At 46.5% G+C, this 23,236-nt stretch overlaps 1 long non-coding RNA gene across 2 annotated transcripts in view; it reads left to right on the forward strand.

Moving 5' to 3' along the window:
* Positions 1–23,236, forward strand: part of LOC137641311 (uncharacterized) — a 48,747-nt gene that overhangs the window by 19,537 nt on the left and 5,974 nt on the right. For both annotated transcript variants that reach the window (XR_011044477.1, XR_011044476.1), the window contains exon 2: positions 13,604–13,730. This is a non-coding gene — a long non-coding RNA (uncharacterized lncRNA). The remainder of the gene's footprint in view (positions 1–13,603; positions 13,731–23,236) is intronic.

Genomic DNA, 23,236 nt, shown 5'->3' on the forward strand with positions numbered 1-23,236 from the left:
TGAGCGTATGCCCAGGTAGCTGGCGTTACGCACTCACTCAGAGCAGTTGATTCCTCCAGGCTACTTCCTCCGCCGTACATCAGGCACAGAACGTACTATTAGGTGATTGATGACGATCCCTTACCTCTACCGCTCGATCCAGAAATCGTGTCACTCACACCTGGTTAAACCATTGAGAGGCTGGCGAACCTTTCAGTTGAGTTCTTTGCAGCTGACGCCCCCAACATGGAGCGGGTTGCAAAGTGTGCTTTGCAATCTGCCTCATGGTTGGATTATTGGTTGGGACAGTTGGCTACCTCGTTAAGAACGAGGACTTCTCGTCAACGAAGAGAAAGGAAGCCCTCTTCTTCTTCCTTCTCTCAGGGACCAAGACCCTTGAATTTTTGACGGAGAATGTTGTCTACCAATTGGCGTACTGGATCTTGAGGAGCTGAGATGCTGTGGCCTCCAGATTCCAGAAGCAGCTGCCAAAGAGGGAGACTAGGAGACTCCGCAACGCTCCGATGGAGGGCCCTACACTTCGCGGGAGCCGGCATCGAGGCTGTAGCTGAGCCCTGGAGGAAGGCGAGCCACGACTATCTCCTTCAGCGCACGGTAGCTCCCCGTAAGCCTCCTCGGCAGCAACAACCTCTGCAGAGAACTACAACCGCCAAGGACTAGAAAAAGACTGCTCCTAAGAAAAAGCCGACACAACCTCAGGAGCCTAAGGGTACCTTTCATCCAAAAGGATCCAAAGGCTTCAGAGGCAACAGCAAGAAATCTCAGCGACGCTCCCGGTAGGGAGGGCAATCCCCCGACCTGTCCACGGGTGGGGGAATGCCTGAGCAGCAGATGGCGACGGTGCATGGAACTGGGAGCAGACCTTGGTCTGTTTCCATTCTCAGAAGGGGATATATTGTCCCTTTCATCAACTATTCCCCTTCTCCTGGCTCATCCACCGTCGCACCAGCCGTGAAGGACAAGGCCCTCCGGGCCGAAATCCGAACCATGTTGGAAGAGGACGCTCTCAAAGAGATCGAGGACGGGTCCCCAGGCTTCTATATTTGCATTTTTCTTGTGAGAAAGGGGTCTGGAGGCTGGAGACCAGTCGTCTACCTCTCTGCATTGAATAGATTTGTCGAACAAACTCCGTTCAAGATGAAGACCGCTCAGACGGTACACAGGCAATCAAACCACGGGATTTCACGATCTCAGTGGATCTGAAGGATGCTGTACTTCCAGATCCCAGTCCACTCAGCGTCAAGGAAGTACCTCCGCGTTATGTCGGCAAATCAGGTATGCCAATTCAAAGTGGTGTGCTTATGCCTGTCGACAGCACCCCAAGTGTTCACAAAGCTCTTCACCTTATTGTCCACATGGGCTCACAGCCAAGGGATATGCCTTCTTAGGTACCTTGATGATTAGCTGATACTGGCAGACTCGAGTGAAACCCTTCTTCTCCACCAAGACAAACCTCTCCATATTTGTCAGGATCAGGGGATCCTGATAAACTACGAGAAGTCACATCTAGAGCCAGCACAAGAAATGATATACCTAGGGATGAATATCAAGACCAGACTAGGCAAGATCTTCCCATCTGAGGAAAGAGTAAGAAGGTTGAGGAACGTAGCTCAACTATTCTTCTCAGAGACCATGCTACCAGTTCGTCTATGGGAGCAATTGCTAGGGCACCTAACCTCTCTCGAGAAGTTAGTCTCTCATGTCAGACTTCGTCTAAGGTCTCCACAGTGGCGACTAAAGTTCCACTGAGCACAACAGGAGGACTCACCGGCCACGCTAGTGCCGATTAAGTCCAGAGGGACCTGGAGTGGTGGGTGTCCGACACCAACCTCTTCCGGGGCATCGATCTCCTCTCTCCTCACCTGGATTTTATGCTCTTCACAGATGCGTCAAGAGAAGGGTAGGCAGCTCACCTGTCACAGCTGACGGCTTTAGGCCTATGATCAGAATCTGAAAGATCATGCCACATGAACGTCCTAGAGATGAGGGCAGCATTCCTGGCCCTCAAGACCTTCAAACAGCTCATTTCAGGGCACACAGTAGTGCTGATAAGTGACAACATTATGGTAGTGTCCCACATCAACAAGCAAGGAGGTACTTTATCACAGCCCCTTTGCCAGCTGGCTTTGGAAATCCTAAAATGGACGGAAGAAAATTTGGTAACCCCATCAGCCCGCTTCAACCCGGGCAAGAAGAACATCTTGGCAGACAATCTGAGCAGGAAGTCTCAGATAGTGGGCTCTAAATGGTCTTTGTATCAACAGATAGCCAACAAAGTTTTGACTTTGTGGGGTTTGCCGATGATAGCCCTCTTTGCGACGTCTCCCAACTGGAAGCTTCCGATATATATTTCCCCAGTGCCGTACCCTTAAGCTGTCTGGCATGATGCATTCCAGCACAAATGGGACAACCTGGACGTCTACGCGTTTCCCCCCCTTCTGCCTAGTAAGAAGGCAAATGAATAGAATCCAGGAATCGCCTAACCTTCAGTTGACCCTGATAAATCTGCTCTGGCAACATATGGATTGGTTCACAGGCCTTCTATATCTGCTAGTCCAGACACCATGCGAGCTACCACCTCGTCCAGAGCTTCTCAGACAACCACACAGCGAGATTTTCCACTGGGCGGTGAAATCGCTTTGACTTCACGCCTAAGGGTTATCCAGCAGCTCCTCGCAAGGAAAGGCTTTTCGGAGCTGGTTATGAGGCACATGTCTTTTTACCTCAGAGAGTCCACCTCTGCCCTCTATCAGGCCATGTGGAGTCTTCTGTGGTTGGTGTCATGGATGGGGTGTTCATCCGCTCAGTGCCTCTGCTCCAACTATAGCAGAGTTCTTGTTGTACCTTAGGGAGGAAAAGCGCCGTTCAGTGTCGACGGTGAAAGGCTATCGCTTGGCCTTAAGCCTCATCTTTGAACTGAATGGCGTCGACATTTCCTCCTCGAGAGAATTGTCTCTTTTCGTACGAAACTTCGAGCGGACTTGTGGCGTTGGATTTGGAGTGCATTGTAATGGTTTCAATTGGAGAGGTGCACTTCCTCTAACAGCTTCCATATATACTGCCGAACTGTATGGCATTCTAACCGCTATCGAGAAAATAGCGTTGGAGGAGGAGGGTAATTTTACCCTTTTTAGTGATGCAAGGAGTGTCTTTCAAGCTTTACAGAAGTTTTTAATTCTAGTAACACTTTGGTTTTAAAGATTTTAGAATGGCTTTTTATTATTGGACGGAGAGGTATAACAGTTCGATTTTGTTGGGTTCCAGCTCATGTAGGTGTGTCTGGGAATGAGAAGGCAGATTTATTGGCGAAGAATGATGCATCCGAGTTGCTACCAAGAAGGTATCCCATTCCCTGTAATGATTTCGTACCTAACATCAAGAAATTGTTTTGTAATAATTGGCAACAGGACTGGGATAGTCTAGATGGAAATAAAATGAGAGAAGTAACAAATGTCATATCTCCTTGAAGGTATAACATGATGCCCTGAAAGTGGGAGACGTCTCTTTGTCGTCTCCGCATTGGTCTCACTCGGTTGACACACAAGTTTCTGCTGAAGGGCCAACATCAATCGTATTCCGGCGACTTTAACAGTGAGGCATCTGTCGACCGAATGCCCCAATTATAAAAACTTAAGAAATAGATATTTTTGAGGCTTGTGGTGAGGATGGCAGGTTCATTATTGCCAAGATTCTTTGACATGGTATGTCCTACTATGCGAGCGGCATTTTTAGATATATTTCAGAAGCAGGTCTTCTGAAAACTATTCAACTTTTATAATGACATCTTAACTTTTATGGTTTGAATTGATTATTCTTTTATTTTTTATATAAAATAAATGTTATCGGTATCAATGACCTTAGACGTCAGGATGCCAGAAAACTTTAAATCAATTAGTCGAGCCGACTTGCCCCCAGTCGGAAGTCAGACCACCCCCATGGAACGTAGTAAGGGTTCTATGTTCCTTGAAAGGAGCACCTTACGAACCTCTTCGTCAGGCCTCCGACAGGGACCTGACACTGAAGACGGCTTTCTTAGTAGCACTGGCCTCTGCGAAGAGAGTCAGCGAGCTACACGGTCTCTCCTACGACATCGTCCATTCATGGGGATGCGGGCAGGTTGCTCTCAGTTTCATATAAGAGTTTGTAGCCAAGACTCAAAATCCGTCGGTTGCGGATCCTAGATTTGGGTCCTTTCGGATTGAGAGTCTCTGTTCCGTAACCGATGATCCTGATCAGCTGTTATTTTGCCCTGTAAGGGCGCTGAGACTATACTCTAAACGAACGAGAGGATGCCGTCCTCGTCAGCACGGGGAGGACGAAGCGACACATCACGAGGAATTCCATCTCTACATGGATCCGTCAATTCATTGAGAGAGTCGCAGAATCGATGGATCGTCGCCCCGTGCACATGACTTGAGAGCCTCTGCATAAGCTGACCTCGTCTAACTTTGGGTTAGTATCATTTTATTTTGAGCAGCCTTAGTTGTCATTGACAACTGGTGGTGTCTCCCATCTCCCTAGCTGAGCAGGGTTTTGAGTGACATCTGGAACAATAATCTGCTATACACGACCGTATTATTGTACTGATGTTAACCGACTACCTTCCTTTCCAGTTGTCATATGAGCAGGCTGTCAACCTGAAGGATGGCCAGGTGACAGGAACCCTCAGCCACAACTCCAATGAGTATCCTGAGGCTTCCCGGGACAGTGGACCAGCTAGTTTAACCCAGACTACCACCCTCCTGAAGGTGAATCCCTACTAAAGAGGACGTAATGGTTTGTATTCTGTTTCGGAACAAATAACAAATTAGGAATCCATGTGTATTTTTACTAACATACAAACATGTAGTCCTCTTTACACTACTGTGCCCGCCAACACCTACCACCTGGAAGACCTGCCGAATTTCAAAGTGACGGCTGGTTGCCGGTATGCGGGGAACGGGGGAGTGGTCACCCACTCCCCCCCTACCGCTAACTAGCAAAAGGAGGGAGCGCAGTAGTTGAAAAAGCTATCGGCTAGTTTTCAGCTCCGCCGAAATTGATACCCTACTAAAGAGGACTACAGATTTGTATGTTAGGAAAAATACAAATTGATTCCTAATTTGTTATGTTGGGCATAACCAAGAAAGCTCGTGGAGCTTTGCCAGACCAAGTCCTTTGCAGCGTGCACCTCGTGGGTTTCAACCTCGTACGAGGGAGAAACTGCTGGTCTTCAAGTTCAGCACGACCTATTTCATTCCCTTACGAGGGGATGACATAAGGTTACTCTCCAATCCTCTGCAGGAGGTAGGATGAGCGCATGTGGGTCACTTTACTACCCATTGCCGATTTACAAGACACTACTCGCCAATGCGTGCTACTTCGGTAGCATACAGAGCACAGTTTACTGTTGCCACAAGTGCTCTTCTGTGGTAGTGTGTAGAGCATCAGCTTGCTCTTGCCCCGAATGTATGCTACTTTAGTGGCGCGCAACATGTTGCCTCATGTGCGCTGCTTCTGTGGCACGTGCTGCGCACATAGTGAGGGTGCAGAGTGCGCTATCACCTCTCGCCTCGGAACACGCACTGTACACCTTACCTGTACGAGCTGAGAAAGGCGTGCATGCTGGCTCTCCACGATTGTCATTCTCATGGGATCAACAGCACTATAGATCAGTAATCCCGAGATCGGAAATCACGCAAAGGGGAACCATACAATCGGGATCCATGCGAATAAAACCCCACAATCAAATACATGCGACTAAGAACCATGCAATCAGATATCAGATGATTTGGGAACCACACTATTGGAAACCACATAATAGTTACCGGTACTTTCACCTGTTCTTCGGGTAATCGTCACTTTTGAATTGCCAGGGAACTTACACGTCTCCTATTATCGGTTCCTTCCCGGCTCTCCCAAGTAGATCTTTCAGTGCTGGAGAGTCTTGGGACACGGTGAGACCTTCCTGCTCCTGGATCACCCGACCCTGGACACGAGAGGTTCCCACTCTTTGTTTCTATAGGAACACATCACAAACTTTCATTAAAAAAGTATTTTACCTATCAGCACCAAGATCTTCCATCTCATCTGCCTGATAGTGCTTGGAACAAGGGATTCCTCAGATCCTATCTTAGTATTCATATCACATAGACAAGCACTAAAAAGCCACATTGTGCTAGTACAAGTGTTGGCAAGAATCGTATGCATCCCAGGACAGGCACTTGTGAGGTTAAGACTGTGTCCCTTAGCCTCGGAAAGATTAATAGCCAGCAGCGGGTAAGTTATTGAAGGAAACTAGGTAACACATGCGCACTTCTGCTTCCTTTCAGGGACTTTCCCTGCTCCATGCGCCAGGTGGCCGATAAATGTCTGAGGTTCTTTGAAGAATGTTGAGGAAGATTCATTTACCCTATGACACCCGATTTTAGTCAGTCACCCACTAAACCAGAGATCTTCAAGACTTAAAATATGATTAGGGAAGGCCTTTGCACTCATTCTTAAATTGTTATCGAACCTAATTTCATTTGACAGAAATCATGGTTCCTCACTAAAGGCTAACAACAATACAATCGCTCTAGTAGTTCCTGTAGCGCTACTGGTCAGCAACCAATGTTGTGGCATGACGATCTTTATCGCAGGAACTCCTCTCTTCCAGAGAATCTAAGGTGCACAGACATATTGGGGAAGGGATAGGCACTCACCTGAATATCTTATATATTTCAAAGATATGATCCACAAAAGAAAAGCTCATGGCTTTTTCAACCAACTAGTATTGCATACAGCATTGTTGCTTACAAGCTTTCCAAAGGGAATTTGGTAAATCATTTACTGTATTAATGTTTAAGAACAGCTATGTTTTCCTTCTTGACTTGCGTAAACAATGGGTCATTGCCGCACTCTCATCGAGGATGATCTTTCTTCAAGCATACTCAGTCGACAGGGACTCGGTGTAAGGGTTAAGGTTGTGATTCTTACATCATGGTATGTCAGAAAAGTTCAAGTTTTTTCCATCGCACGATCTACTCGCCATGTCAGCTGAACAAGAAACTTACAGTTTTCCCTTCATTCCAAGTTTATCGGCAACGATTGAGGGCCCCTTCTTTTTAGGAATTTTAAACGCTTACTCCTTCCACCCATTATCCCGCTTCACCAATTATTCAGCATCACCTCAATCTTTCTGAAGCAGCCACGTCCGGATCAGCTGTTTTCCTATGTCCGTCATAAGAGAAACTCTCAGACTTCGCGGTGAAGGATACCATGAAGCCCTCAAATCAAGTTTTCTTCTAAGATCTAAGTCTAGACTTCACAAGACTCGACTAGACTTGAGGAGCTTCTAGGGACTTCACACTACATGGAACTCTTTGCAAGTTCACAGGTCGTTTTAGTGATCACACTTGGACACTTGTGATGTGGGGAAAATAGGTCTTCAACCTTATATCATTATTATTATTATTAATAGCTCTGCTACAACCCTAGTTGGAAAAGCAAGATGCTATAAGCCCAAGGGCTCCAACAGGAAAAAATAGCCCAGTAAGCAAAGGAAATAAGGAAATAAACGATATAAGAAGTAATGAAAATTAAAATAAAATATTTTGAAAACATTAACATTAAAACAGATATTTGATTTATATACTATAAAAGGACTTATGTAAGCTTGTTTAACTTAAAAACTTTTGCTGTGAATTTGAACTTTTGAAGTTGTACTGATTCAACTACCCGATGAGGAAGATCATTGCACAACTTGGTTACAGCTGGGATAAAACTTCTAGAGTACTGTGTAATATTGAGCCTCATGAATGAGAAGGCCTGACTATTAATATTAACTACATACCTAGTATTACGAAGTGGATGGAACTGTCTGGGAAGATCTGAATGTAAAGGATGGTTAAAATTGTAAACCATCCTCTACTGCCTTAAGTCCTGCTGAGAAGGTAAGAAGTGGCATTTCTTTGCCCAGTATTGTTCACAACCTTATCCTCCTTGTGAGGTAGGGATAGGGAGTTTTGGGCGATCCTGGAGGCCTATCTGCTGAGACATCAACAGCCATTGCCTGGCCATCCATGGTCCTAGCTTGGGTGAAAAGGGGATTGTGCTCTGAACGTATGTATATATAGTCAGTATTCTAGAGATTATCCTGTCAGTCGCTTCTACCGTTCATGAGCGATCTACAAAAAAAAAAAAAATTGCCGAAGGCTCTGCTTTAAACCTCCATTGTTTGTGTTGATATGGTTTCCCTGTGTCACAAACCATTCTGGAGGATAAAAGATCTCCATCACCTAGGTTTAGTAAATAGTGTTTAGGATCTAAAACTTAGACACTTGCGATATCAAGTCCTCTTTCGTTTCCTCCCTTCAAGAGACTGCTAGCAGAGACCAAGACAACTTGTTTTCCATCAAAAGAAGACACTACGTCTATTCCTTCATCAGCAGAAGAAATGTACTGGTCCTGCAAGTGAGGAGATGGAAGAACCATCTCAGATTTGATTGCCCGAAGTGAGATACAGAATTTTTCTTAGCTCAGGGAGAACCTGTCAGGGGTGCAGTTCCTGAAGACAAGAGACTGGTATCGACGGATGATCTTTTCCACCCATTACCAACGGGAGTATACCCATGTCCCTATTTACGTGTATCCTTGGTTTATTATTTTTATTATTATTATTACTACAAGCTAGGCTATAACCCTAGTTGGAAAAGTAAGATGCTATAAGCCCAAGGGCTCCAACAAGGAAAAAGTATAGTAAGATGCTATAAGCCCAAGGGGTCCAACAAGGAAAAATAGCCTAGTGAGGAAAGGAGACAAGGAAATAAATAGAAATAAAATATTTCAAGGACAGTAATAACATTAAATTAGATCCTTCACATATAAACTATAAAAACTAAAAAAAAACAAGTGGTAGAGAATTAGGATAGAACACCATGTCCGAGTGTACCCCCAAGCAAGAGAACTCAACTCCAAGGCAGGGGAAGGCCATGGTACAGAGGCTATGACACTACCCAAGACTAGATGTTGTTCTCATAGAAGAGCTGCCTACAATAGCTGAAGAGTCTTTTCTACCTTTACCAAGAGGAAAGTAGCTACTGAGCAATTACATTGCAGTAGTTAACCCCATAAGCGAAGAAGAATTGTTTGGTAATCTCAGTGTTGTCAGGTGTATGAGGACAGAGGAGAATATGGTAAGAATAGGCCAGACTGTTCGGTGTATGCGTAGGCAAAGACAAAATGAGCTGTAACCAGTGAGGGGCATCCAATGAAATTTTGTCTGGCTAGTCAAAGGACCCAATAACACACTAGCGGTAGTATCACAGCTGGTGGCGGGTGCCCTGGCCAAGAGATCCTTTAGCGAACCTAGCTTCCTCAAGGATCATTCCCATTATTTGTTGAATTGAACGTTGTTTGCAGGTATGCCACATGATCGAGCTAGTTCTCATAAAGAATAGGTTTAGTTTAGAAGTATCTTTTCAGCCCTCATAGATGAGGGGGAGGATGGCCAATTAAAAGCAAACCCATTTCTTGTAATGACGATGCATCCTGCCTTCGTGTCTAGCAATTTCGGGTAGTGAGCTAACACCTGCCACATCTTCATGCCAAGGTTACCATCAGCTCTTCTAGGAGAGGGACACTCCAAAATCAAAGAATTGTTCTGTAGTCTTGGGTAGTGCCATAGCCTCTGTACCATGGTCTTCCACTGTCTTGGGTTAGAGTTCTTTTGCTTGAGGGTACACTCGGGCCCACTATTCTATCTTGTTTCTATTCCTCTTGCTATTTTCAAGTTTTTATAGTTTATATATGAAATATTTATTTTAATGATGCTACTCTTCTTAAACTGCTTGTAATTTTTCCTTATTTCCTTTCCTCACTGGGCTATTTTCCATGTTGGAGCCCTTGGGCTTATCGCATCCTGCTTTTCCAACTAGGGTTGTAGCTTAGCAAGTAATAATAGTAATGATAATTAGTAATCATCACTTCCTTTCCTATACAGGATAAAAGTCCTTTGACATTTCCATGGATATGAAACCAGCCAGTTTTGGTTATAGGGACTTTCTCCTAAGGATAAATCTATTAAAAAACTCAGGTTTGTAGAGTTATTACACATTACTTTAAAAAGTGTATGGTAAACCTTGATCAGTTAGAGACCTAACCCTCTATTGTTACATTTTGGCCATAGATTCCATCATTTGGTTGATTCTTTGGAATCCATGAAGTCTTTAGGTTTTGGTATTAAAAACTAGTACCCATATTTATAAATAGTTTCTCATCTCCATTTTCTTCACTATTTCTCTTAAAATCTCATTTAATACTGGCCTTGATTTTTACCCATAGCTACCGTTCATTTATGTTGTATTCATATGTATAAGTTTTTAAATTTATCGGTTATATTCATATGTACTATTTTTGACTATCAGTCTTTATTTATTTCTTTTGCATGTCTAAACCATAGCAAAGTTAGTGATATTGGCTTGTTATAAAGCAGAACAACTCCTTATCTCTGTGTTACGACCCTTGTTGGGCCGTGGTGTAAGTTCTTATTGCACGATAAGAGAGGTCAGTGATTTTCGTAATATCCGACAGAAAAATAGGTCAGTGGAAATGAAAACACTTTGGAAAACTTGACAATATTTATTAACAACAATATTTTAGAACAGCCAACCTTGTGACTACCTTACAATTTAACAACTTAACACTGAACAAATAACAATTAATAATTAACACTTAACCATTAATGACAAAATTCCCCAACGGGAAATACCACACTCTCAACGAGAGAGAGTCAATCATTTAAGATATTTAAACACAATTGATAATCAAGAAAAATCCCCTGACGGGAAACACCACACTCTCAACTAGAGAGAGTAAAAAAAAAAAACTTGAAAACTAAACAAAACACTAAATACATAAATCTTCTCACACTCTTTTAGGCTGGAGAAAAACACTCACAACTCCAAATAAGGTAGCAGCTCCGCAGGACTCCTCACTAAAGGCAGGGAAATGTAGCCCCAATTGAATAAAAAGGCAAATTGTCTTTCCTACCTGGCAACTGTCTCCCTACTTGACACCACGAGCTCCAAGGCTCCCGCAGCTGATCGGGACGAGGATGCGTCGACAGAGGAGACTCTCCTGGGTCCACTTGAAAGCCGGTATTCCAGCGTCGGCGATGCGGACCGCAGAAGAGAATCAACAGGCAATGCAAGACACCGCAGGTGGCAGAAATGCACCTGCAAAAAGCCGTCAACAGTGGGTGGTGCAATCCACAAAATGCTAACATTAGCCAGCAGCTGCAGTAGGCCCTGGAAACCTTGGGCTCAAACTGGTTCTTTAGCAAGCGAGTTCCTCACAAGTAACCTCGGGTGTCTCTTCTCACCAAGGACTCGAAAAACACAGTTTAACAAAGTGTTAAACTAGACACTTATAAATCTTTAAATGAGCAGGGAGGAGGTTAAAGCAGCACTTCAACAGAAAAAAAACTTGAAATTTACAATTACAACCTTATAAACTAAAATATTATACTAAATTTACATGAAACAAAAAATGCAGAAACAAGGCTGACAAAGATTAAAGCAAAAATTACGTTAATACATAATACTCTGTAATCTCATTTGTGATATGTTCTCTCTGCTACACACTGATTATGAATCTTAAATTCCTTTTAAAAATCTTCCAAATGTTTTTAAATTCCCAGGCCTTATACAGTTACCTTGAAAATATCCATTTTCTCTCATTAATTGAATGCAAATTATTTCCTCAATCAGTTTATTGATTGATTGAAAATTTCTTCAGTAAGGGTATCGATTGGTTACAAATTAGTTCATCAATCAATTTATCGATTGATTGCAAATAATTTCTTCAATCTTTGTAGAATAAGGATTTGAAATATTGAGTATGTGTAGTAAGTGGACTCTATAGCAATGGAAATGACCAAAAGAAATTATGCTTGAATATGTGCATATATGCACAATCATAGACCGGATGGTCTTATTTTAGTCTGGCAAAGTTTAGGATATCTAAATGTAGGATTTCAGGAAGCTGATTACCAAAGGTATGACACCTTAGATTGTGTGTGCCAAGTTGCAGAAGTACGGCATCTCACGTGAACTAGCCAGTACTGTTACACAATTATGCATGCCAAGGTTTGAAACTTATTTTGAAGGAAAGAAAGATGGCCTATATACTCTTACAGGTGTTACTTTAGTACACCCATTTAATCCAATGGTCCATTTACATAATTCTATAGTTTTTCTATGTCCATTGCATTAATGCACACTAAAAACAATTTTCTTACTTCATTGTCATGTGGTATGATAATTTACATTAACCTCCCTATCACAGATGCAGATTTTAAAGATTTGAAGGTTACTCATGAATGGCAGAGGCAAGGGACAATGACAATGCCCTAGCTAGCAGAACAATGCCTTAGAGACTGACCATATACTCACATGATCAGTGCCCAAGCCCCTCTCCTCTCAAGCTAGGATCAGGGAGGGCCAGGCAATGGGTGCTGATGACTCAGCAGATAGACTATAGGCTCTCCCAAACCCCCCATTCTCAGTTCAAGTATTGTGAGGTTGCACACACTACAAGAAACTAGTCTGATCGGGACTTGAACTCCAGCATGGCGAATACTAGGCGTAGACATTTCCAGTAGATGTCCAATACTTCCATCCAGTTTATTGACTTTACTTATGTCTTCCTGACCTCCAGTAAGAAAGCACCAGCTTATGGAAAGTCAGGGCAGCTAAGCGTATGGGAGATTTTTTCCTACCGTGGTGGTGAAAGCATCGTCGTTCCAAGTCGTAATCTTGTTTGGTGCTAAGATTGTCTTCCATGAATATCTATCGTCTTTCTGTAAAAATTAAGAATACATGAATAATATTTTATGCATCATTCACCAGACTCTTTTCTTTAGGGATTTATCATTATGTATGTTAATCTTTTTTGTTTTGTAAAGATTCTAAATGTCCTATACATATGTTTACTGTAATACATAAATATACCAAGGCACTTCCTCTGATTTTGGGTGGTAGCCAACATCAGACAAATGAGAAAAAGGGAACCTATCCTCTCTACGTTCCTCCCAGCCTGACAAGGGACTTGACCGAGTTCGGCTGGTACTGCCAGGGTGCCACAGCCCACCCTCCCCTGTTATCCACAACAGATGAAGCTTCATAACGCTGAATCCCCTTACTGCGGCTACCTGCACGGTCATCCAAGGCGACCGGAGGAAGCAGTAGGGCCTACCGGAACTGCGTCACAATCGCTCGCCATTCACTCCTATTTCTAGCAAGCTCTTGCCTCTCTCACATCTATCCTCCTATCACCAAGAGCTTTCTTCACTCCATCCATCCACCTAAACCTTGGCCTTCCTCTTGTACTTCTCCCATCAAAGTACAAGAGGAAGGCCAAGGTTTGGGTGGATGGATGGAGTGAAGCAAGCTCTGGGTGATATATTGTATACTGTAATATATTTTGTAAATTATTGCTTAGAATATTATGATCTTGTTAGATTGTTCCATACATGGGAAGCTTTTTTAATCGATAAGAAAATTGATTACATAAGTTATATCTTATATAAGTTGAATATGAAAAGGCTGTGACAGGTTTTGACAGCATTTCATTTTTATTTCAGATCACTTCAATGGTAGAGCAGTTGAACATGTCAGCGCTGGAAGTCCAACGAGCTATTGGAAGACCAATTGCTTCAGCATTTTCTCAAGATTTACATCAAAACGCCACTATTGTTTTTTGATATTTGTGTACATTAATTCAAATCTTAAAGCATTATATCCCCTCTTGAATAGTCCATTGATTTGAAATAATTTTTGATAAGCTAAAATCTGTTTTTTAAGCATTGCACTACTAAAATCTGATCAGTTTGGGGACAGTTTTTGTCACTTTTAAAAGTATGCCACAGACTGATCTGTGGCAATAAAGATATCGTAACTTAGCTTAGTAAGTAAATTTGGTCAAATTAAGGATTATTTGTATTTGTAATAGGTGGATTTGCCCATATCAGTTCTGATGTCTTATAAGTACATATAATGTCATTTAATGTTTCTCAATTTTAAGGAGAATCCATTATATATGAAGCAAACGGCATTTTCCTAAATATGTATGGTGACTTGATATGATTTGTTATTCGTTGGGAAAATTTAACAGCGACTAGAATTTTACATTACAGTGCTGGGTTTTTCTTTAGCTTGAACACAGGAAGAACATCTTTCATTTGCTTTTAACATGGCAGTTTTAAAATACATGCAAAGTGTTTTAGAATTATAGTTTGTTCCGTAACTGACATACAAACCACGCTATTTAATAGGGGTTTTACTTTCGGCGTAGCTGAAATGACGAGCCATTAGAATTTTAACGAGGGTTTACTACCCCACCGCTAGTTAGCGGGGGGTAGGGGAGGGTAGCTTGCTAACACCCCCCCCCCTCCCCGCACACACACCTGTGCTTGAGCTCACTTTGCTCTCGGCTCGGGTGGTAGTCAGATGTGTCCGCTCTCACCCTCGCCTCTCTCTGACAGCCATTAATGTCCTTTTGCTTTTTCTTTTACAGGTTTGAGTGTGAAGTTGATCTCTGCGAATATGCGCACCTGTCCTGGATTACCCTACCGCCCCTGTGGAACATTCATGTTAGCGGTCGAGACGGACCCTCACACCCTTTGCCCTTACTGTAGAGGTCAACAGTGTGATAGTGGTAATAAGTGTGGTGAGTGTAGGGAGTGGTTTACCTCCCAGTGGGAGAGGTTTTCTTGGCGACGTAAGAAGTCCAGGCGGGATATTTCTCCTTAGAAGTTTGCTTTGAAGGGAGAAAATCCCAAGGACTCTTCTTCCGTTGCCCAAACCTCCTCCGAAGCTCCCGCTCGATCGGTCTCTTGAAAGAGACCGTCGAGTGGTAGCGTAGACCGTGGTTCTGTTTCCCGAACTCGTGGGTCGAGAGATGGCGTTGCCTCCCCTAGCGAGGCAGCTCCACCTCTCCCCCGGGGGAGGATCTTAATTTGTCTAATTTATTTCAGCTTTGGTCTTCCTTGGGGCTTGAGGGTTCGCCCTCCAAGGAAGCACTTCTTGACATCATCCGATTGGGTGCCGCTGTCGAGCAATCGCCGACTTTGGCAGAGGTTGATCCTCTGTCTATTGTCTAAGTTGTGGCGTCAGAGGTATCCAATGCGGTATCTCCTAATACCTCTGCCTCTTCTCATCCCGCAGTAGCTGAAGGCTTAGTTTCTCCCGTCCCTGCTCAACCTACGAGGGAGAAACTTAAGTCCAACAGTCTCTCCTGCCGGTGATTCTCCCCCTCGGGGGAGTTCACTGACAGACACTCCTCTTCGGAGGACTGCTGAAGGTCAGTTTGCTGATCCAACGGCCCCCAGAGGGAGTATGCGTCACAAGGCTCGCCTTCCTCTTCGTCGGAGAGGCTTTCCTTCACCTTATAAGACGGTGAGGAGGCGCCTCTTCGGTTCATCATCGTCGTTTCAGTCCGCCGCAGAGGAGTCTCGTCATTGATCACCGACTGTTCCTGCGACGACCCTGGACCTCTCTGCGGATTGTTCGCGATCTCCTTCGGTGGAAGGTCGTCCTATCAAAGGACACGTCGACCTTCCACCCGACAGACCTGCTGACCTGCCGTCGCTGTTCCTGGCAGCTGATGCGCTTTATGCGCCGACTTAACCTGTCTGTCATAGTCAGGCACCGGTCCCTTCGGGGTAACAAGGGCGTACGCGCACATGTCCCTTACGCGCCATGTTAAACATGCGCACCAACGATCTCCTGCCAATAAGGATGTTCCTGAGATAGCGCCCCAGCGCTCTCCTACGCGTCAGCGCTCGCCAACGCGCCAGCACTCTCCAACGCGCCAACGATCTCCTGCGCGTCCACGGTCTTCGAATCTGGGGGCGGTAGGGAAGTCTAAGACTTCACCTACTCGTCAGCGCTCTCCCACGCGCCGCCTGCTATCTCCTGCGCCATCCCTCGCCAGCGCGCAACCGCGCGCGTTCACCTGCACGCGCCCACGCTCATCCCCTACAGCAGCTACACACCGCCAGCCTGATGTGCGCCCACAAGAGGCACGCCAACGAACACAGGTGCCGACTGCGCGCAAGGAATTTGTCTCCTGCGCGCCCTCGCCCTACGACATCTGGGCCGCGCGATCTCTCGCCCGCACGCCCACGGGCCCTTCATCCTGATCCTGCGTGCCCGCGCGCGCGCACAATAAGCCTCCTGCGCGCACTCCCGTGTCTCCTGCGCACGCTTCTACGCGCCATCGCTCGCTAGCGCGCCCGCTCGCGCCCTCGCAATCGCCCTCGCGCGCACGCATCAGCAGTCCCCCGCGAGGCAGCAGTCCCCCACGCGGCAGCAGTCTCCCGCGCGCGACCCCGGGTATTTCCCATCGCGCGAGCGCCAGTGCGCTCCCCTGTGCGATCGCCAGTACCCTCCCCTGTGCGATCGCCAGTACCCTCCCCTGTGCGATCGCCAATACCCTCCCGTGCGCGTGGCTGCAGGACACCGCACGGCAAGGTCGCCATTGCCACATTCCCCCCCCCCCCCCGCAAGCGCAGAACAGCGCGCTCGCCGGTGGAGGGGAAGGTTCCAGAAAGGTCCAGGGACATTTCTTCCTTTTCTTTTCAGGCGATCCCCCCTATGGAAATTCCTCCCAGGGATCGATCCATCCCTGTCCCTCCAGAGGGAGTGTCTGACAGCGCAGCTATCAGCCAGCAGCCGTGGTTTGGGGCACTAATCAGAGCGGTTACACAGGCTGTCAAGCCTGTTCTCTCTGAATTGGGCCACAGATCCTTGGCTGCGTCAACCCCCCTGAAGAGAAAAAGAGGAGTTTCGGACGCGGTGACTTCTCCGAGGATCAAGCTGTCTCCTCGTAAGCCTTCGAGGCAGACTCCCCCCCCCAGACTTTTTCCCTCCCTGTCGGATGACGATTCCCCGTCCTTAGGGGAGTCACGTGAGGTGAGACGTTCCCCCATCACACCAGTTAGGGAAACCCCACCTCGCGTTGGAAAGTTTTCTCGGGTAGGGGCGGAGAAGAGCCTACCTCCGTCGTTGTTGGAGTCCTGCATCCCTCCCAGGAGGGAGTCGAAGGACTCTAAAACAGTACCAAAATCCTCGACAAGACTTAGGACGGAGCCAGCCAGTCACTCGGAGAACGTCTGTGATTCTCCCCAAGAAGAGCCTTCGGGGACAGGAGACTTTGCTGCGAGTCCAACATCCGGAGGAGAGCTACAGGAGTCAGAACATAAATTTTGGCAGGTTCTAACCCTTATGAGGACTCTCAATGGGTTTGCTGACCCAGAGATTCCCCCTTGAGAGGGCAAAGACACAGTCTTGGACCGAGTATTTGGAACTCAAAAACCTTCTAAGGCCAGTGCGGCTCTGCCCTGGTCTCGAGGTTAAGAGTACCAGGGACAAGGTTGCGGTCCAGCTCTCTGAGTTAGCATCCTCCAGCCGGTCCAGTGCCGGCAACAAGCTTCTCCCACCTCCTCGCGTACAGCAGAGGAGGTACTTCGAGATCTTAGAGGAGCCTTGTTTAGCTCTTCCCCTTCACCATTCTTTGGAAGAGCTTACCAGGGGAGTCCCTTTTGAGAGACACTCCAACCGGCAGGTCTCATTCTCGGCAACTGAGATCCTTAATTAGGAGAAGGTTGCGAAGTGTGCTATGCAGGGCACTTCGTGGCTGGATATCTGGTTAGGGACCTTAGGTATCCTGATACGTTCGGAGGATTTCTCCAAAGAACGTACCAGGAAAGCTATGGAGACCTTTCTACTCTCAGGCACTCGCACGATCGAGTTTCTGGCCCACCAAGTCTCGAACTTGGGGGCGAACACCACCCTGAAATGCCGGGATGTGGTGGCTAAGAGGTTCCATCAGAAGGTCCCTAGCACCGATATAAGCAGGCTCAGACATTCTTCCATGGAGGGAACGAATCTGTTTGAGCCTAAAGACGTGGAGTATGCTGCTGAGAGGTGAAGGAATTCCCACCAAGACTCCCTCCTACATAGGGCTTTGACATCCATGCCTTATAAGCCTCCAGCGCCTCAGCAGCCCCGTCCTACTAAGACCACAAAACCGACAACGACAGCAAAGACTGTGGTGTCTAAGCCCTTTCCTGTCAAGGACAGGAAAGGCAAAAAGTCCTCCAGGGGAGGGAAAAATCCTAGAGGGAGCAGCTGTGGCCGCAAACGCTAGGATTGGCAGTCCCTCTGCATGCCCACCAGTGGGGGGATGCCTACAAAGTTGCGCAGACAGGTGGCAGCAACTCGGGGCCGATTCCTGGACGATTTCCGTAATCAGTGAGGGATATCGCGTCCCGTTCACAACATCTCTACCTCCCCTGACGACGAATCCAGTGTCATCGAGCTCCCTTGCCATGGGATCAGCAAGGGGGCAGGCCCTTCGGGCAGAAGTCCAGACCATGTTGAAGAAGGGCGCTCTCCAAAAGGTCCTCGACGGGTCCCCAGGCTTCTTCAGTCGACTCTTTCTTGTAAAGAAGGCGTCTGGAGGCTGGAGACCAGTCATCGACCTCTCGGCTCTGAACAAGTTTGTCAAACAAACTCCGTTCAGCATGGAGACCGCAGACATGGTCAGACTTACATTGCAGTGAGACCACAAGACTTCATGTGTACACTGGATCTGAAGGACGCGTACTTCCAGATCCCAGTCCATCCGTTTTCAAGGAAGTACTTGGATTCAGCCTAGACAACAAGGAGTACCAGTTCAAGGTGATGTGTTTCGGTCTCTCCACAGCACCACAGGTTTTCACCAGTGTTCACCCTAATATCGTTGGGGCACACAGGATCTACATCCGTCTCCGTTATCTGGACAACTGGCTGATCCTAGCAGACTCGGAGTCATCCCTTCTTCAACTCCGAGACAAATTTCTGGGACTTTGCCAAGATCTGGGGATCATGGTAAATCTCAAGAAGTCTTCTCTGTTTCCCAGTCAAAGACTGGTATACCTAGGCATGATTAAAGACACCAATCCCCACAAAGCCTTCCCATCACACGACAGGATAACAAGGCTGAGGAAGGTCGCAAGCCCTTTTCTCAGACGAGAAGACCTTCCAGCCCAATCGTGGTTACGTCTCTTCAGTCACCTCTCATCTTTGGCTCGTCTAGTTCCCAACGGTCGCCTCAGGATGAGATCCCTCCAGAGGCAACTTAAGTCCCGGTGGAATCAAGATTACAATTCCCCGGACGTCATGATCCCCATGGGACCTGCGGAACGGACGGACCTCCAGTGGTGGGTGACAGACGAGAACCTACAAGGAGGAGTGGATCTTCTCTTCCTCCCCCCGGATTTGATGCTGTTTTCGGACGCCTCAAAGAAAGGGGGGGGGGGCCACGTTCTGTACCACACGACCTCAGGCCTGTGGTCAGAATCAGAAAAGTGCCTCCATATAAATCTTCTAGAGATGAAAGCCATTTTCTTGGCCCTTCAACAGTTCCAATAATACCTGGCGGGTCACTCTGTGGTGGTGATGAGCGACAACACCACAGTAGTGGCTTACATCAACAAGCAAGGAGGTACCTTTTCGAAGCAGCTATCCCATCTTGCAGTAGAGATACTGAGATGGACCGAAGTCCACTCGATTCCACTATCGGCACGTTTCATTCCAGGCAAGAGGAATGTGCTTGCCGACAATCTGAGCAGAGCGTCTCAGATAGTGAGTTCCGAGTGGTCTTTGGATCATCTAGTAGCCAACAAAGTCCTGACTTTGTGGGGTTCCCTGACTGTGGATCGGTTGGCAACAGCTTTGAATTTCAAGCTTCCGCTGTACTGCTCCCCAGTCCCGGATCCCAAGGCACTCTGGCAAGATGCCTTCCAACAACGGTGGGACAACATCGACGTGTACACCTTTCCCCCGTTCTGTCTGATGAGGAGGGTGCTCAACAAGACCAGAATATCGGTCAGTCTTTCAGTGACCCTCATAGCTCCGCTATGACATCACGCAGAAGGTTTTCGGACCTTCTGCAACTCCTAACGGAACTTCCGAGAGAACTCCCACCGCAACACGATCTGCTCAGACAACCACATGCCAACATCTTCCACAAAGCCGTAGCTTCGCTACGACTTCACGCCTGGAGACTATCCAGCATCTCCTTGCTGAGAGAGGATTTTTGCAACAAGTTGCGATCAGGATGTCTGGACATCTGTGAAAATCATCCGCATCTGTCTACCAGGCAAAGTGGAAAGTCTTCTGTGATTGGTGTCATGATAGGGGTATCTCTCCACTCGATGCCACTATTCCAACAATAGTGGAGTTCCTCGTGTATTTGCGGGAAGAAATGCGCCTTTCAGTCTCGGCGGTGAAAGGCTATCGCTCAGCCTTAAGTCTACCCCTCAGGCTGAAAGGAATGGACATTTCTTCTTCGCTGAATCTTTCCCTACTCATACGAAGTTACGAACTTACCTGCCCTCAGTCGGAAGTGAGACCTCTTCCATGGAACGTGGTTCGAGTTCTCAGGTCTCTTAAGAGACTTCCCTATGAACCATTACACCAGGCTTCAGAACGCCACCTAACTTGGAAGACTGTGTTCCTACTAGTTTTGGCTTCGTTAAAGCGAGTCGGTGAACTTCATGGACTCTCGTATGACATCGCCCATTCAAGGGGATTAGGGGGGGTTAACGTTCAAATTCGTCCCTGAATTTTTTGCTAGGACTCAGAATCCGGGGGTGGCGGACCCTCGGTTCGACTCCTTCCAGATTTCGAGTCTCCGTTCTGTAACAGATGACGCAGACCATCTCCTACTGTGCCCAGTAAGGAGTTTGAGGCTATATCTCAAAAACAACGGCTGCAGTCCGTCCCCAGGTGCAAGCGTTGTTTGTTAGCACTGGGAGGACTAAGAGGAGGGTCACCAAGAACACCATCTCGGCATGGATTCGTAGGGCGATTCATCTGTCCCTGAATCCAGACCCTCCTCTGTCACGTCACCCTAGAGCACATGATGTCAGGGGCGTAGCTACGTCCCTAGCCTTCAAAAAGAATTTCTCAGTGACGCAGGTTCTTCAGGCTGGGGTGTGGAAGCGTCAGACAACCTTCACAGCCCACTACCTGCAAGACGTGACCCACAGGAGGCTCGATATGTTCTCTATCGGCCCTGGGGTGGCTGCACAACAGCTGGTTTTAAACCTCAGGCTACTTATTGGATAAGTAGCAGAAGGTTGAGGGCATTGTTACCCGGTCTTAGTCTGCATGAATGAAAGGGTTTGTCTGACCCTTATTCTTTTCTTCATCTTCCCCTCTCTTGGGGAAAGCAGCATCCTGGGTTCTCTGCACAGCTGACCTCAAACCACTGCAGGTAAACCATGTTTCCTTGTGTTCCTAGTATTAAGCTAATACTGTCACGTCCCCATACCCTGACGAGGTGGTATTGGGAGAGTCCTAGCCTAAAGTTTCCATCTAAAGGACTACAGGTCAACTTCCTAGGACGAGTCACACTTTATTATACCTTCACACACAGCTTGCGTAGGCCGCAGTCATTGTATAGCAAGGTTCTAGCGAGGTGCAGGGACTCCTTATTGTTGAGTGCTGACACACTCAAATAACGAACCCCCGGGCAAAGCCAAAAGCCAGTACTGGCTGGAACGTCCACCCTTCCTAATGGGTGAGTCACCCCTATTAAATGGCGTGGTTTGTATTTCAGTTACGGAACAAATGACAAATTCGTAGATAATTTGTATTTTTCCTAACTATACAAACCTTAGCTATTTAATCAAACTTGCCCGCCAGCCCTATCCCCCTTGAAGTCCTACCTCCAAGCAAAGTGAGTTCAAGCACAGGCGTGTGTGAGGGGGGGTGGTGGGGGGTAGCAAGCTACCCTCCCCTACCCCCGCTAACTAGCGGTGTGGGTAGTAAACCCTCGTTAAAATTCTAATGGCTCGTCATTTCAGCTACGCTGAAAGTAATACCCCTATTAAATAGCTAAAGTTTGTATAGTTAGGAAAAATACAAATTACAGTACTGTATCTACGAATTTGTCATACTAAAAGCACAAAAATGTATTATTACTATTAGTTAAAAGGCTTACCCATCCTAGCTTGATCTTGGTGTCATTATGTTGATAAATATCATTTTTAAATATGTAACTTCCATGGTAGTTACATATATATAGCTTAATCCCGCCGATTCGTCGCGCGCACGGCAGAAATTAAAAATTCGCGGCAATCGCCGACAGGTGGCCAGGTGATCATACCTGTGCTCCCACTATCCAGGTACCTGGAACCATTCCCATTTGTCCTCAGAAATTCCCTGCCGTCGTTCCAGCAACACGTCGGAAATTCGCTGTACGTTGTAGGTTGGTTTGTCTACAAATTGGTGAAGTACACATTTTTTGGTTTTTTGTTGATGGCTTTCGCTGATTTTGGATTTTCCCTATTTACTTTTCACTCGGATAAGAAAGATTTTGTAGATTTTTTTTCGACTTGGACAGTTAGTTTTAACTGGTTTTCTAGTTTTTTTCAAAATGGCTGACTCTGTTATTAGAAGGTGTGTTAAGGGGTGCAAGACTCGGCTTCCAAAAGCTGCTCTTGATCCCCACTCAATATGTAAGAATTGCAGAGGGCATGAATGTTCATTTAATAACAGATGTAATGAATGTGAAAGTTGATCGTCGAGTGTTCTGTCCAATAGGTCTTCTGATAGTCAAGTCCTTTCTAACTTGCATAGTATTAATATTCCTGATCCTAGTCCTAAGGTTGCAGTACCAGACCCACCTACGGAGTCTGAGGTAAGTGAGCCTTCTTTGAAGGATATTATGGCTGCTATCTCTGCCTTGGGAGTGAAAATGTAATCCCTTACTTCGGATAAGGAAGTGATGAGGGGGCAGTGCGTGGTTTGCAACGCAAGTTCGGGGATAGTGATAGTGCAGTGGAGGGTGCGTCCGTTCGTGTCTGTCATGCTCCTAGCCCTGGACCTCTTCCATGCTCCCCAACCCCTGGGAGAAGGAAAGTCGACAGGCTAAGGGAGGTGAGAGACGTTGAACAGCGAACGGACGTCCCCTCGAGCGATCCTGTTGATGCATCCCAGGACGCTCCCCTTCGCCGCAGGAAAGGCGAGATGAGGAAGTGTTCGTCTTCTTCGGAAGACGCGAGACCTAGACGCGGTTGGCGACAACCTCTACAATCGAGACCTCTCAAGAGACATAGGTCCCCCGTTAAGTTCTAGCAACCCTCGTGTAGTAATTGGAGCTCTCTGGAAATATTCCTGTCGGAGGAGGACGACGTGTCCGCGCCTAAACAGAGGTGTAGGAC

Source organism: Palaemon carinicauda, chromosome 5 (genome assembly GCF_036898095.1).
Source record: "Palaemon carinicauda isolate YSFRI2023 chromosome 5, ASM3689809v2, whole genome shotgun sequence".
In the NCBI taxonomy this organism is placed as follows: domain Eukaryota; kingdom Metazoa; phylum Arthropoda; class Malacostraca; order Decapoda; family Palaemonidae; genus Palaemon; species Palaemon carinicauda.